Raw genomic sequence first — 13,671 nt, forward strand, 5'->3', positions numbered from 1 at the left:
TATCCTGAAGAGTGTTTTTCCAGCTTGGATTCATTCTCTCCGTCACATTCAGGTACACCTATCAAACGTAGACTAGGTCTTTTCACATAATCCCATACTTCTTGGAGGCTTTGTTCATTTCTTTTCACTCTTTTTTCTCTATTCTTGCCATCTCATTTTATTTCACTGAGTTCATCTTCAATCTCTGATATCCTTTCTTCTGTTTGGTCAATTCAGCTATTGAAACTTGTGTATGTTTCTTGAAGTTCTCGTGCTGTGTTTTTCAGTTCCATCAAGTCATTTATATTCTTCTCTAAGCTGTTTATTCCAGTTTGCATCTCATCTAACCTTGTTTCTAGGTTCTTAGTTTCTTTGCATTGGATTAGCATATGTTCTTTTAGCTCTGAGAAGTTTACTACCCACCTTCTGAAGCCTGTTTCTGTCAATTCATCAGATTCATTCTCCATCTATCTTTGATCCCTAGCTGGTGAGCAGTTGTGATCCTTTGGAGTAGGAGAGGCATTCTGGTTTTTGGCATTTTCATCCTTTATGCGCTGGTTTCTTCCCATCTTAATGGCTTTTATCTATCTGTGGTCTTTGTAGTTGGTGACCTTTGGTTGGGGTCTCTGAGTGGACGTCCTTTTTGTTGATGAAGTCATTTCTTTCTGTTTCTTAGTTTTCTTTCTAACAGGCCCCTCTGCTGCAAGACTGCTGGAGGTCCACTCCAGACCCTGCTTGCCTGGGGATCATCTGTGGGGGCTGCAGAACAGTAAGTGGTGCTGCCGGTTTCTTCTTCTGTTATCTTCATCCCAGAAGGGTACCTGCCAGATGTTGGCCTGAGCTCTCCTTTATGAGGTGTCTCCCTGGATATATAGGGGTTGGGAGCTGCTTGACAATCTGTCCCCTGTAGGAGCTCGAGTGCTGTGCTGGGGGCTCCGCTGTTACGTGCAGAGCTGTGGGGCAGGTACTTTTAAGTCTGCTGCAGTGGAACTCATAACCGCCTCTTTTCCCAGGGGCTCTGTCCTAGAAAGGTCAGCGTTATTTGTAAGTTCCTGTTGTGCTGCTGCCTTTTTGCACAGATGCCCTGCCCCACACTCATTAGTCACAGTCTGCCAGGAGGGGCATTGCTGAGCTGCTGCAGGCTCTGCCCAGCTGCTGTGTGAACTGCCTTGGTAGTGGCAGACTGCCTCAGTAGTGGTGGTTGCCCTTCCCCCCACTGGGCTGAACCTTCCTGAGTCTAGCTGTGCTTACTGCAAAACTCTCAATCCAGAGCAGTTCAGATTGCTTGTTTTGTGGGGGTGTTACCCACTCAGCCAGGTCGCCTGGCTCCCTGTCTCTGCCCCCTCCCTTTCAGTTGAATGAGCATCTCCGTCTCCCAGGTGTTCCAGGCACCAGTTGAAATGGCCTCTCAGATTTGTATGAGTTTCTGTATGCCAACCCAGCACTGGCTGAAACCGCCATGCTGAAAACTCCTGGTGCTTTTCGGCGTGGGAATCTCCTGGTCTGTGGGCAGTGAAAATTTGTTTTGAAATGTGGTGGGCACTCACCCTCTGTGTTGTTCTTACTGGGAACTGCACTCCGGAGCTGTTCCCATTCGGCCATCTTGGATCCTTCTCCCCGCCCTTTATCATTTTCTATTATGTCTATTTGATTCTTCTTTCTTTTCTTCTTTATTATTCTAGCTAGTGGTCTATTAATTTTTTTCAAAAAGACAGCTCCTGGGTTTATTTTTTTGAAGACTTTGTTTTTATCTCCTTCAGTTTCATTCTGATTTTGGTTATGTTTTGTCTTTTGCTAGCTTTGGGGTTTGTTTGCTCTTGATTTTCCAGTTCTTTTAGTCATGATGTTAGTGTTTAGTTGTGTTTGGATGTGTTTAGCTGATTTGAGATCTTTCTAGCTTTTTCATGAGGAGATTTGTGCTATGACTTTCTTTCTTAACACTGCGTTAGCTGCATACCAGAAATTCTGGTACATTGTCTCTTTGTTTTCATTGATTTCAAATAATTCTTTGATTTCTTCCTTAATTTCATTATTTCCCGAAAGAGTCATTCAGGAGAAAGTTGTTCAATTCCCTTGTAGTTGTGTGCTGTTGAGTGAGTTTCTTAATCTTGAGTTCTAATTTGATTGTGCTGTGGTCTGAGAGACTGTTAATTATGATTTCAGTTATTTTGCCTTTGCTGAGGAGTGTTTTACTTCCAATTGTATGATTGATTTTAGAGGAAATGCCATGTGGCACTGAGGAGAATGTACATTCTGTTGTTTTTGGGTGGAGAGTTCTGTAGATAGATATCTATCAGATCCACTTGATCAAAAGCTGAGTTCAAGTCCTGAATATCCTTGTTAATTTTCTGTCTCAATGGTCTAATATTGAGAGTGGAGTGTTAAATTCCCCCACTATTACTGTGTGGGAGTCTAAGTCTCTTTATAGGCCTCTAGGAACTTTTTTCATGAATCTGGGTTCTCCTGTATTGGGTGCATCTATGTTTAAGACAGTTAGCTCTTCTTGTTGAATTGTTCCCTTTACCATTATGTAATGCCCTTGTCTTTTTTTATCTTTGTTGGTTTAAAGTCTGTTTTGTCAGAAACTAGTCCCTGACTTCACCCTGTTGTGCCCAGCAGATCTTGGTGACCACTGGGGCATTAATTCTTCCCCAGGAGCACATGACTCTTTCAGCTCTGGGAATGGTCATGTGTCTGAACAGAGCTTTATAACTTTAAAATATTGAGCTGTATGGTACATGGGTCTGCTTTCATACTGCTGAATCTGATAAAGCATCAACAATTTTCAAGAAACACCATGTCAAAGAAACATTTTAAACCAAAAGCACCATGATATAATCAGCAAAATCCAGAATATGAAAAGTCTAAAGGACAAATAACAAATGAATTGCAAGACGGTGGAAAAACAAGGCTGCAGAAACTATAAATTAAGAGAGATTTCAGAAACTATTCAACCAGCTACACTGTGCAGCCTTTGCTTGGATTGGAGTGAGCTGATTGAAAAAATTATTCATGAAATATTTGGGATGATTTGAATACTGACTAAAGAATTATTGTTAATTTTTAAATATGTGGTAATTGTATTAAAGTTATATCCCTAAAAATGATTTTTACCTTTTAGAAATACTAATGGGTGACATAATATGATCTTTGGGATTTGCTTCAAAAAAATCTAGTAGCAAGGGAGAGGAGGTGGGGACAGAGATGAAACAAGATTGGCCAGGAATTGATATTTGGTGACGCTGGAACATGAGATATGAGGGCTTGTGATACTATTATTTTTAGTTTTACATGCATTTTTAAATTTCCACAATTAAACTTTAAAAAATAAAGATTAACTTGAGCACTTAATATGTGCCAGAGTGGTCAAGATCTACTGTCTCTGTCTTCATGGAATTTAACATCCTTAACAGATAATTGTTTTATACAAATAGATAAATAATTTCAATTGTACAATCTGAGATTACATCACAGACTTGCTGATCACATGTAAGTAAATAAAGAGGTAGCCCAGCAGCATGACAAGCCCAGCATGGGTGAATCCTGGCTTGTGCCCCTTGTTTTCTGGTTGTGAAATGTTGGGCAGGTAACTGCACAGTTCTAAGCTTCAGTTTTCTCTTATGAAGCATCTATCTCGCAAGTTTGTAGTGAGGATTAAATGAGGCAATATACGTAATGTGCTTAGCACTGAGTGTAGCACATAGTAAATGCTCAACAAACACTAAGTACTATACTAATATTAGAGGAATGAAGAAAGCGAGGGTTTGGGGAGGACTTCTCTGAAAAAATGACATTTAAGCTAAGGCATTACAAATGAATAGTAATTATCTTAAGAAGTGGGCAAGAGAAACAGAGAGCACATGTAAGAAAGCATAACCTTTTCAGGGAGGGAGAAAAGACCCTTGTGAGAGTTAGTGAGAGGGCAAAGAGTAAAAGGGCACAAGAGAAGAGGGAGGAGCCACTCACATCAATTACCAGCCTTAGGAGGCCACATCGAAGATTTGAGATGTTACTACATTTCCTCACTCTATGACACTGCCCCCCGCCACCTCATTTCAACAGCTCTGAAATCAGGGTACCTGCTACAATCAAAGATGTGACATAGCAGCATTTTCTTTCCTGGTAGTTCACAAAATAACTGCCTTTCAAAAGATAGAATGCTCTGTTCTATAAAATGCGATATTCTGAGAACAACATTAAGACAATAAATTGTGGTTGTTAGGTGGCACAGGGTCAGATTTATGTTCCTAAGAAGCTGTTCCGGCTTCATTGTAGAAGGAAGATTGGAGGGGTACCTTTGGTGATGATCTTCTTTGGAAACAACAGTTTTTCAGAAGGACATTAGATCACTCACAAAATCATTAGAGGAGTGGGAACAGCAGGTTCAAGACTGAACTGCTAGGAAAAACACTCAAAACTACGCCACAGAACTGGCCTGATAAGGAAATTACCCCCACTGCCACCACCACACCATCAAAGCCATTTCTGTGCCAGGAGCCTTACATTGCAATCACTGCCACCCCTAAGAATAGGGAGTCATGGTCACCACCCTTTCTAGCAACGTGAACTCCTCATGGATCCAGACTCCATCAGTTGCCCACTTCTGATCCAGCTGTCATGAGACAGAGTGAGTAGCTGTAAAGAAAGCTGAAGAAAGTTTTCTGAATTCTGCCTTGCAAATGTGGGACCCATAAACTGGAAAGTCTCCAAACATAGCCAGGAAGGTCGGTGAGTGCTATATAGCCAGGAAATATGGTGGACACCTAGCAGAAAAAAGCTGTGAAAGAGGAAGCCCAGAAGGAGGCTTCTGGTGTGAAATGTGACTGAGCTCTTAGCTGCCAATGACCAGGTGAGGAGGTTGACCTTTTATAACCAAGGTAGTGGGGTGGGAAGCACTCAGGCTGATATGCTTAGGCTGTGTTCCCACCCCAAATCTCATCTTGAATTGTAATACAAGTTGTAATCCCCACATACTGGGGGAGAGACCTCATGGGAGGAGATTAGATTGCAGGATAGGGGGGTTTCCCATGCTGTTCTCATGATAGTGAGTGAGTTTCCACAAGATCTGATAGTTTTATAACAGGCTTTACTGGCTCTGTTCTGCACATCTCTGTCCTGCTACCATGTGAAGAAGGATGCGTTTGCTTCCTCTTCCACCATGATTGTAAGTAAGTTTCCTGAGGACTCCACAGCCATGCAGAACTGTGAGTCATTTAAACCTCCTTTTTTTTTTTTTTAAATAAATTACCCAGTCTCAGGCAGTTCTTTATAGAACATGAGAATGAACTGATACACAGGCCCTGAGGCAGAGAAGCAGAAACACAGCTCAACAAATACTCATCTCACTAGTTGACAGAACAGAGAAAACATACATGTTTTGACCACATTTTAAAATATAAAGACCCTACAAATGTTGTGAAATCACGATGATCAAAATAACTTAAAAATCACATCAGACTCGAAATAGAAAATACATGGTAATCCTTTGCGTATATAATAGGGTGAAAAGACACACCAGTAGTCACTGACTTTGCTATCCCTATAAATCAGACAAATGACACTGCCTTAGCCTCCCTCTCCTCCTTCCCTCCTTTCTTCTCTCTTTCCTTCCTTCTTTCCTTCTAGCTGAATTTATACTAGACTAGAAAAAAATGAGTATTTTGTGCAAATAAATACAATTCTATACATATTTGAGCAACTTCATCTTTTTGAGCAAAAAATTTTTCACACATTAAATAGGGACATTATTTACATCACAACATTTATATATCAGGATATTGCATTTGGAAAAGCAGTTCTGGATCTAGAATAAGTTTTAATTTAAACATCATCTTACCAGCTGGGTGACTTTGAGCAAATCATTAAACCTTGCAGAACCTCACTGCCGGTTTTCTCACTTGTCAAACTGTAATAAAACTACTTTGTTTGTTTTGCTATGAAGATCAGCACGAATGTTTGAAAAGTACTGGGAACATGATAGGGTTTCAGTTCCCAGAAGTTACAATTGATTATAGCCACCATTATTTCTATAATACCTATAAAGATTTAATTTCTTTAAGTAAAAACAGACATAATGCCTGATTTAAAATTTTTCACATTTTGTCATTTTATTAAAGATTTTGTTACATTAATTTTTATGGCAAATTTCTTCCTTTAACCTCAGATAGCAGCCATAGAAAGAGTAAGCTGTTTAAAGGTCAACCTAAAATGTTGGTCTGATCATAAAACTATTAAATTTTACCTAATTATTATATGCACTTTCAGACTGAATATTTTCACTGTACATATGTATTTATTCAGAGGAAGAAATGTGTATCAGTTGTCATATGCAAAAATCCATCAACTCTTGCAAATTTAGTAACATGAATGTAAGGGAGGAATAGTTCTCATCAGCATCACATACCTTGCCTTCTCTCCTGGACCAAGGGAAGAGTGTCCCTTCCCCAATGGACCCTCTCCTCTGGCACTGAAGTCCTGCTCTGCTCGCCTCTTTGCCTCCGAAAAGACAACATTCCAACAATTCTCCCCTCCCTTTCCTGCATCTTCAGTTTCTTCTGCACCACCAGATTATTCCCTTAAGCATAAATATGCCTTAATGTCATCTATTTTTAAAGAAGACAACTCTTTCTTTACCCTATGTCCCCATTCAGCTTTTAGCCCACCCATCATCTCCCCTTTACAGCAAAACTCTAAGGAATTGACTAATCTTCACCTTCTGTACCCTCTCCAACCCACTCTGCTCATCCTCCCCACCGCATGAATCAACTCTTACCAAACCAAGCAGTCAATACTTTGCCCTCATCTAACCTGACCTCTGACACCATTTTGACCCAGCTGCCCACACTCATCTGCCCAAATCACCTTATTCTCTTAGCACCAATGACTTTACACTCTAGTTTTCCATTTCCAACTCACTTTTTTTCTTCTCTGCTCAGCTGCTAATGATAGCAGCCCAGGGCTAAGTCTTCAGCCCTCTTCACATTTCCAGCTTCCCCTCTCCCACTCATATGCCACCCAGTCACAGTGCTCATCTCAGTCATGATTTTAAATGCTTCTATTCATTGATGACAACCATGATTTATTTCTCCAGTTCTGATTTATCTCCTGAGCTCTGGCTTCATAAATATAATTATTGAACTAACATCCACATCTGAATGTCAAAGTTAATATGTCCAAAAAGGAAGTCCAAATTTTTCCTTAGTAATCTCCATCTCTTGATGATGTTTATGGGGGTGGAGGAGGGGGAAGGATCTAAGGATACTAGTAGTTTTACAAAAGGCCCTTTAAAAATGTTTAGATTCTGTAGATTATTCAACAACCATTCTATTACAGACATTGAGTGAGTATCAAAAAAATATGAGATGGAACCTTTACCATCAAGAAGCTCAATATAGTATATAGCGTATAACCACAGCTTTGACATGTGTTACTTACTAATTGTCTAAACTTGGCAACTTCTTGCCTTCGGTTTCCTCACCTGTAACACAGGGACAATAAAAATAATAATCATACTTTCATCATATGATTGCTGTGATTGTATGCTCCATTATCACCTGAAATTCAAAGTGTCCTTTATGTCTGGAAGGAGAGACAGACCCATAGTATAAATAAATATGGAAATTATGCAACACTTACTAGTGATACACAAAATAAATTCTGAAAAAAAAGTTCTCCGACAAAAAGTCCAAACCAAGCAATTGCCACATAAACGTCAACTGCATGAGATGCAGTTTTCTCTATTTTCTGCCTACTTCTTTTAACTTATTTCATATTTGCCTATTGTCGTCTCTTTTCTCTCAAGTTTCTTTATTAAAAGAGAGCACCCCACATTCAGAGACACATTTATTCTTCTTTCTTCCTACACACAAAGGATCTGATACATTAAAAAGCTGAGCCAGCAAAGTAGCGGTGTTTCAATGCTAATTATGAAAATTCACAAATAAAGTACATCATTCAGTTTCCTGCATGAATACTTTCCACCACTCTGATGTCCTGACTGTTGAAATTGTTTTTCCTCTCTAGGACAAGCATTAAGTCTTTACAAGTATGTCCTTTTCTTGGGAAACATTAAAGGCAAAGCTGTTTTGCAGAGCAGTAAATACTCCTTGAATCATTTCATACCAGCTTCTCTCAATATTGGTTGGAAAAGTTCAGTGATGTCATTAAGTCTTTGAAATTTCCTTTAGAAGCTTTTATGAACCAAGCTAATCATCTAACTCTAGGTTCTTCTAAGACTCCTGCCAATTTTTGTTATGACAAGCATTTAATGTATTCTGCTGTTAAGTCATTCACATGTCAATCTTCTCATAAACTGTAAGATTTTCTTGGACAGCATACTTTGCCTTAAATTACATAAAATACACATAAATACTATTCTTTTTATGCAAAATTTTTGCAACTATATAAATTATGAGAAAATTGAACACATCAAATTTCACATCAAATCCTGAGATATGTGATTAAAAAGTGCTATTTAGGGATTACAGATGGAGAAACTGTGACCCAGAGACCTCATTAAATCCATAATAGGGCAGGAATGGGGTTCCCTTAAGATCCTTTTTCCTTTTGGTTCTCCTACAGACCTTATTTAACCACACAGCCTAATCAGCATCCTGAACAAGGATTAACCTTCTAAATATGTTTGCCTTTTTCCTGAGAAGGAAGAGAGTGTCTTCAAAGGACCTATTTACCTATATTCATTTTTCCAGCTGTCTTAAAGTAAACACATTCCTCTTTGCCCCTCTCTTGCTTTATTTTTATGAGGACTTTACTGACAAATTAACTTTTCTATTTTTATTCAGATTCTATAAATAATGAATTGTCTTCTGAGATAAAGGGAAGAATTCATTCTTCCATACAATGAAAATCCCACAGCAATATCAATATCATATTATAATGCTCTCTTAATTCCAACCTTGATCGAGCACAGAAAGGACAGGTTGTGTCAGGAACTTCCTTGCCGAGACTTGAGAGGGAAGCATTGTACTACCTCTTCTACAGACGGAGAAAGAGACCCAGAGAGTTGAGTTACCCAACCTCACACAACTAATAGGTGGCAGAGCTAGGATTTAAGAGACGCTTATCTTATTCCATGTTCATCCTATTTCCCCTTTGCCACTATGAAAGACAAAGCTCTCCTAGAATATCTTCAGGCATTCTGTAATCTAAACCGGTGTAATCCAGATCCTCTACTTGCTCAACTTTTGAGCCAGCCTAAGAAGTCTATTCACTGCACCTGAAAGAAACTAAGGCTTAGGCAAGGGTTAGCCCAGATTAGGGCTACATTCCTAAATTTTGATATTCTAGGTCTTTCTCCATCAAAGATAAGACAGGTCAGGTCAAATCCTGGTGTCAGACAGGGCAGAACTCCTAGTCAGGGCCAAAAATAACCTGGGCTCAGAAAATAGAAAGTAAAGGAAGCAGAGGATCTGGGCCCAGATAATCAGGTTCTCTTCTCGAGTTCCCCATTTACCTTGAGTTGTCTCACTTCTCTGAATCCCAGCTTCCTAATCTAGAGAATAAGATAGTAGAATCTTCTGACCTTCCAACAACATTACAATAATGATCAAAAGAAGTAACAGAAATTTCCCAAATGTCTCTTAATCGGAAAATGGATAAACAAACTTTGGTATATCCATACAATGGAATACTACTCACCAACAACAATAAACTATACTGATGCATATAATAATACAGCTGAATCTCAAAAGCATTATGGTAAGGAAAAAAGTACAGACACAAAAGGCTGCAGGATTCCATTTATGTGAAGTTCCACAGCAAGAAAAGCTGACCAAAGGCAATAGGAATCAGAATAGTGGTTGCATGGGAAAAGAGAAAGGATTGACTGAGAAGGGACACGAGGACACTTTCTGGAAATATTCTGTATCTTAATAGAAGTGTATGTATCTGTCAGGACTGAGGGAATGCACAATTAAGATCTACACATTTCAACATATGTAAATTGTACCTCAATACAAAAGATAATACAAATTTAAAACTTTCGTTAAGTAGAAGCACTCTGTACAAACATAAAATGCCAGAGCTGCTCACTGAAATACTATTAGCCCTCTTTACATCACTGCTTGGTCAGACAGCCTCATATGAGTGACTTGCAGTGACTCCAAAAATCCACTTAATTGAAGTTGCTTTCTTTTATGATCCAAAGTTTATGGTTGGATCTGACTTAGGGATTCTGAGAAAAGCAAGGAACATACAAATAAAGCAATACTAAGTTTAGAAATAATGACTCATATTCTAATAGCAAAATGGCATATGGGCCATTCTACAGCATGTACTCACTTCCTCTAAATCAGACTCCCTAGATTTCCATAAAAAAGAGGAGTTGCTATTTAAAATTTAGTTCAAGAAAAGCAAGTAGCAATAAAAAGTATAATAGCCATTTGTATTGAGTACACCAGCCTCTTCCAAATGTTCTTGTTTCTGCTCACAACAGTCCTCCAAAGCAGAATTGTCTCCATTTTGAAGATAAAACCAAGGCTCAGGAACAGCTAAGTTACCTGCAGTATGACACATACCAAATTTTCAAGCCTGTATCTGTCTGACTTCATAGCTTTATTCTATCTTGATGGAATGTTTTTATATAGTACACAATAAATATATGTTTTCCAGTCTTGATTATTGTTTTAATTAGTTATCTTCACAGTTGTAGGTAATCTTATTTCATTGTACAGTAGTCACTAATAGTAATATCTAACATTTATTGAGTCCTAAGCAAGAGTCAGGCACTTAACATTCAATAACTCACTAAATGCTTTAAACAGCTAAGAAGTAGTCATTATTGCCAGACTGATTTTACAAATGAAGAAACTGACCAAGAAATGTAAAGGAAGTTCCCAAGGTCATGTATACAGTTTAGCAGAGCCAGGATATATGCCCAGCGAACCTGGATTCAAAAGACATGTGACCACAAAAACCATTCCACAGTCTTTCTCAATGCCAGTGAATGGGTGGCTTACTTCAGATAAACCCAAACTACAAAGCCTTATATAATAAAACTAAAATTTTTATTTCATAAAGGAGTAAAAACATTTTCAAATTTCCTAGGAAAGATCTGCAACCAGAGGCTATTACTAGATTATAAAACAATACACTTCTCTTACTTCTGTCTAACTCCTAAGAGATCATCAGTATACCCAGAATAGATGAAAAGACCAGCAAAGCCGGGCACGGTGGCTCAAGCCTGTAATCCCAGCACTTGGGGAGGCCGAGGCGGGTGGATCACGAGGTCAAGAGATCGAGACCGTCATGGTCAACATGGTGAAATCCCGTCTCTACTAAAAATACAAAAAACATTAGCTGGGCATGGTGGCACATGCCTGTAATCCCAGCTACTCAGGAGGTTGAGGCAGGAGAATTGCCTGAACCCAGGAGGCGGAGGTTGTGGTGAGCCGAGATCGCGCCATTGCACTCCAGCCTGGGTAGCAAGAGTGAAACTCCGTCTCAAAAAAAAGAACAAAAAAACCCAAAACCAAACAAACAAACAAAAAGACCAGCAAAATGTACAAATCTTTATTAACAAGTATCCTAAGAATGTCACAAGGTCAAGACATAATTCCATGATGATGGATCGGCTCTAAAATGTTACTCATTTAGTCCAGTAAATGAGTAAACTTTGGGGTAAACTTTGGGGTGTTTACCCCAACACCCCCAAAGGCTGTGTGGGAGTCCCAGAGGAATGGCTACTGTGCAGTGATGGGAGTAGAAGGAGGAGCAGAGTGGAGGAAAGAGGCTGTGAGTTTGGGAAAAGAAGAAACCCAGGTGCTGCTGACACTCCCCATCTTCTTCTTATCTCCTAGAGAATTACTGATTTTAGGCTCATGTTCCTATCACAGGGGTCTCAAACCTCAGCATGCATCAGAACCACCTGGAACAGGAGGAGTTCAATCAAGTTCCCAAGTGAGGCTATTCCTGCTAGCCTGGAGCCCACATGTTAGGAACCACTGCTCCATAATATTAATCTCTACCAAGACTCTGCTCCAGTATCTCCAACCACAAGGGACACTGAAGTGAAATTAACACTGCCCACTTAACAAAACAGCAAACTACCATTTCATTCACTGACAATGAAGAATGCTGCCAAATGTTAAGTAAACACACACACAGACACATACACACACACGCAGTTTTTAATAATACATTCTAAACATGTTTACTTTTGAAATAAAAACAACAAAAGTGCTACAAATATTTTTTTAAAAATTAAAAGCAGGCTCTTTTCATATAACTGCCAGAAAGCTCAATTCAAAACTGTGCATGCACAATGTTTATGTCTCATCAGAAGACAACCCCTGCAGACCCAGAAGCTAATGTACAGGTTCTGCACAAATGTTGACAGCCTGAGTCTCAGTTGAGCTCATTTAGCTTAACAAGTCTCTAGCTACAGTTCACAGTCAGAAGCAGAGATCAATAAAAGCTCCATAATGTTTTTCCATTAGTCTCCAGGCTTTCTTTGTACAAAATGATAAAGGATGAACAAGGGTCAATAGTGTGATAGACACAACCCATGCCTGTCTGCTCATTAGAGCTCACTACGGTTACCAAGTCAGGCAGCAATTTTTTAGGGGGTTTCTGTTTTTCTGAAGTTGTTTTAAGAGAGATTTTTTTCCTCCCTTGGTTTGTTAACAACTCCTTAGTATGAAAGAGTCCTTTGAAATCTCTTGGCTTAACCTCTTGTCAGCATATGTTACAAAAACTTTTCCCACAGAGTTCTTAGGAGATGTAAATATGACAATCTTCTAGACAGAGATGAAGACAAACTTTCAAGACCTCTCTCTGTCAGGGTAACATTACCTGGCTATTCTTCATGTGACATGACCGTTGTTTCAAATGAATCCCTTAAAATGATGGGATCTAAAACAGCTTTGAAGGGAGCCAAGATTTCGTAACTAATTAATTTACCACCACAAAAATAAAAGGTCCATGAAGGGAGGAAGTCGGCCTGTGTTTGCCACAGCCAGCACAGCTGGATATAAGTGCTCAATAAATGCGCCTGGATAAATTAGTCAGTGAATGAGACCAATTTGTACCTATAATAGCATTTTTGAAACTTTCCAGAATTACCCTAAATAATATGTTCTACTGCTGAGCGTCCCATGAGGCTGCAAAGATGCAAGTTTTGGCTTCAGATCATAAGCAACTGTTGTGTGTTGCACCTAAAATACTTGATAGCGATACCAAGGGAACACTTCAAAAATAGCAGGAGAAACTAAAAGTATGTTAAGCCACAGATGCAAATATGATACATTAATTATTGGTATTGTGAAATTCTTTAATTTTTTTACTTTTAGTTGAATCCTAACAAAGCTCCCTCTATATACAAACATGAAATGCACTCAGAAAGCAAATTGGAATTTTAGCTAAATCATTTAATCTTGGATTGCAATTTTACTACTTAAAGTTTTTCAATATCAACTTCACTATTAAAGAAGAAAACTAATAACAACTGAGCACCTGTGATGTGCAAGGCAAGTGAGAAGGTTCCTTTGCAAGCATCAACCTTATTCATCACATTGAAGAGTTGCTATATCCAGATAATCTATATATCTATTGAAACCAAAAGTAAGTCAATCTGGTAATCTGTGTATTAAATTTAAATTAAATAATGTAATAGCTATAAAGTTAAAAGTGAATCTCTAACACCTAGCACAAGCCTTCACACCTGTGTTAAATACT

The 13,671-nt window shown here is 38.9% G+C and overlaps 1 protein-coding gene across 1 annotated transcript in view; it reads right to left on the reverse strand.

Moving 5' to 3' along the window:
• OTOL1 (otolin 1) overlaps nucleotides 1-11,152 on the reverse strand; it is a 102,083-nt gene extending 90,931 nt beyond the window's left edge. The window contains exons 1-2 of the mRNA XM_032261620.1: nucleotides 7,414-11,152; nucleotides 4,483-4,614 (exon numbers count right to left, since the gene is read on the reverse strand). The gene's annotated coding sequence lies outside the window, so the exon portion shown is untranslated. The remainder of the gene's footprint in view (nucleotides 1-4,482; nucleotides 4,615-7,413) is intronic.
• Between the last annotated feature and the right edge of the window lie 2,519 nt (nucleotides 11,153-13,671).

Source organism: Sapajus apella, unplaced genomic scaffold (assembly GCF_009761245.1).
Source record: "Sapajus apella isolate SASKATOON/1434 unplaced genomic scaffold, GSC_monkey_1.0 scaffold4, whole genome shotgun sequence".
NCBI classification, from domain to species: Eukaryota; Metazoa; Chordata; class Mammalia; order Primates; family Cebidae; genus Sapajus; species Sapajus apella.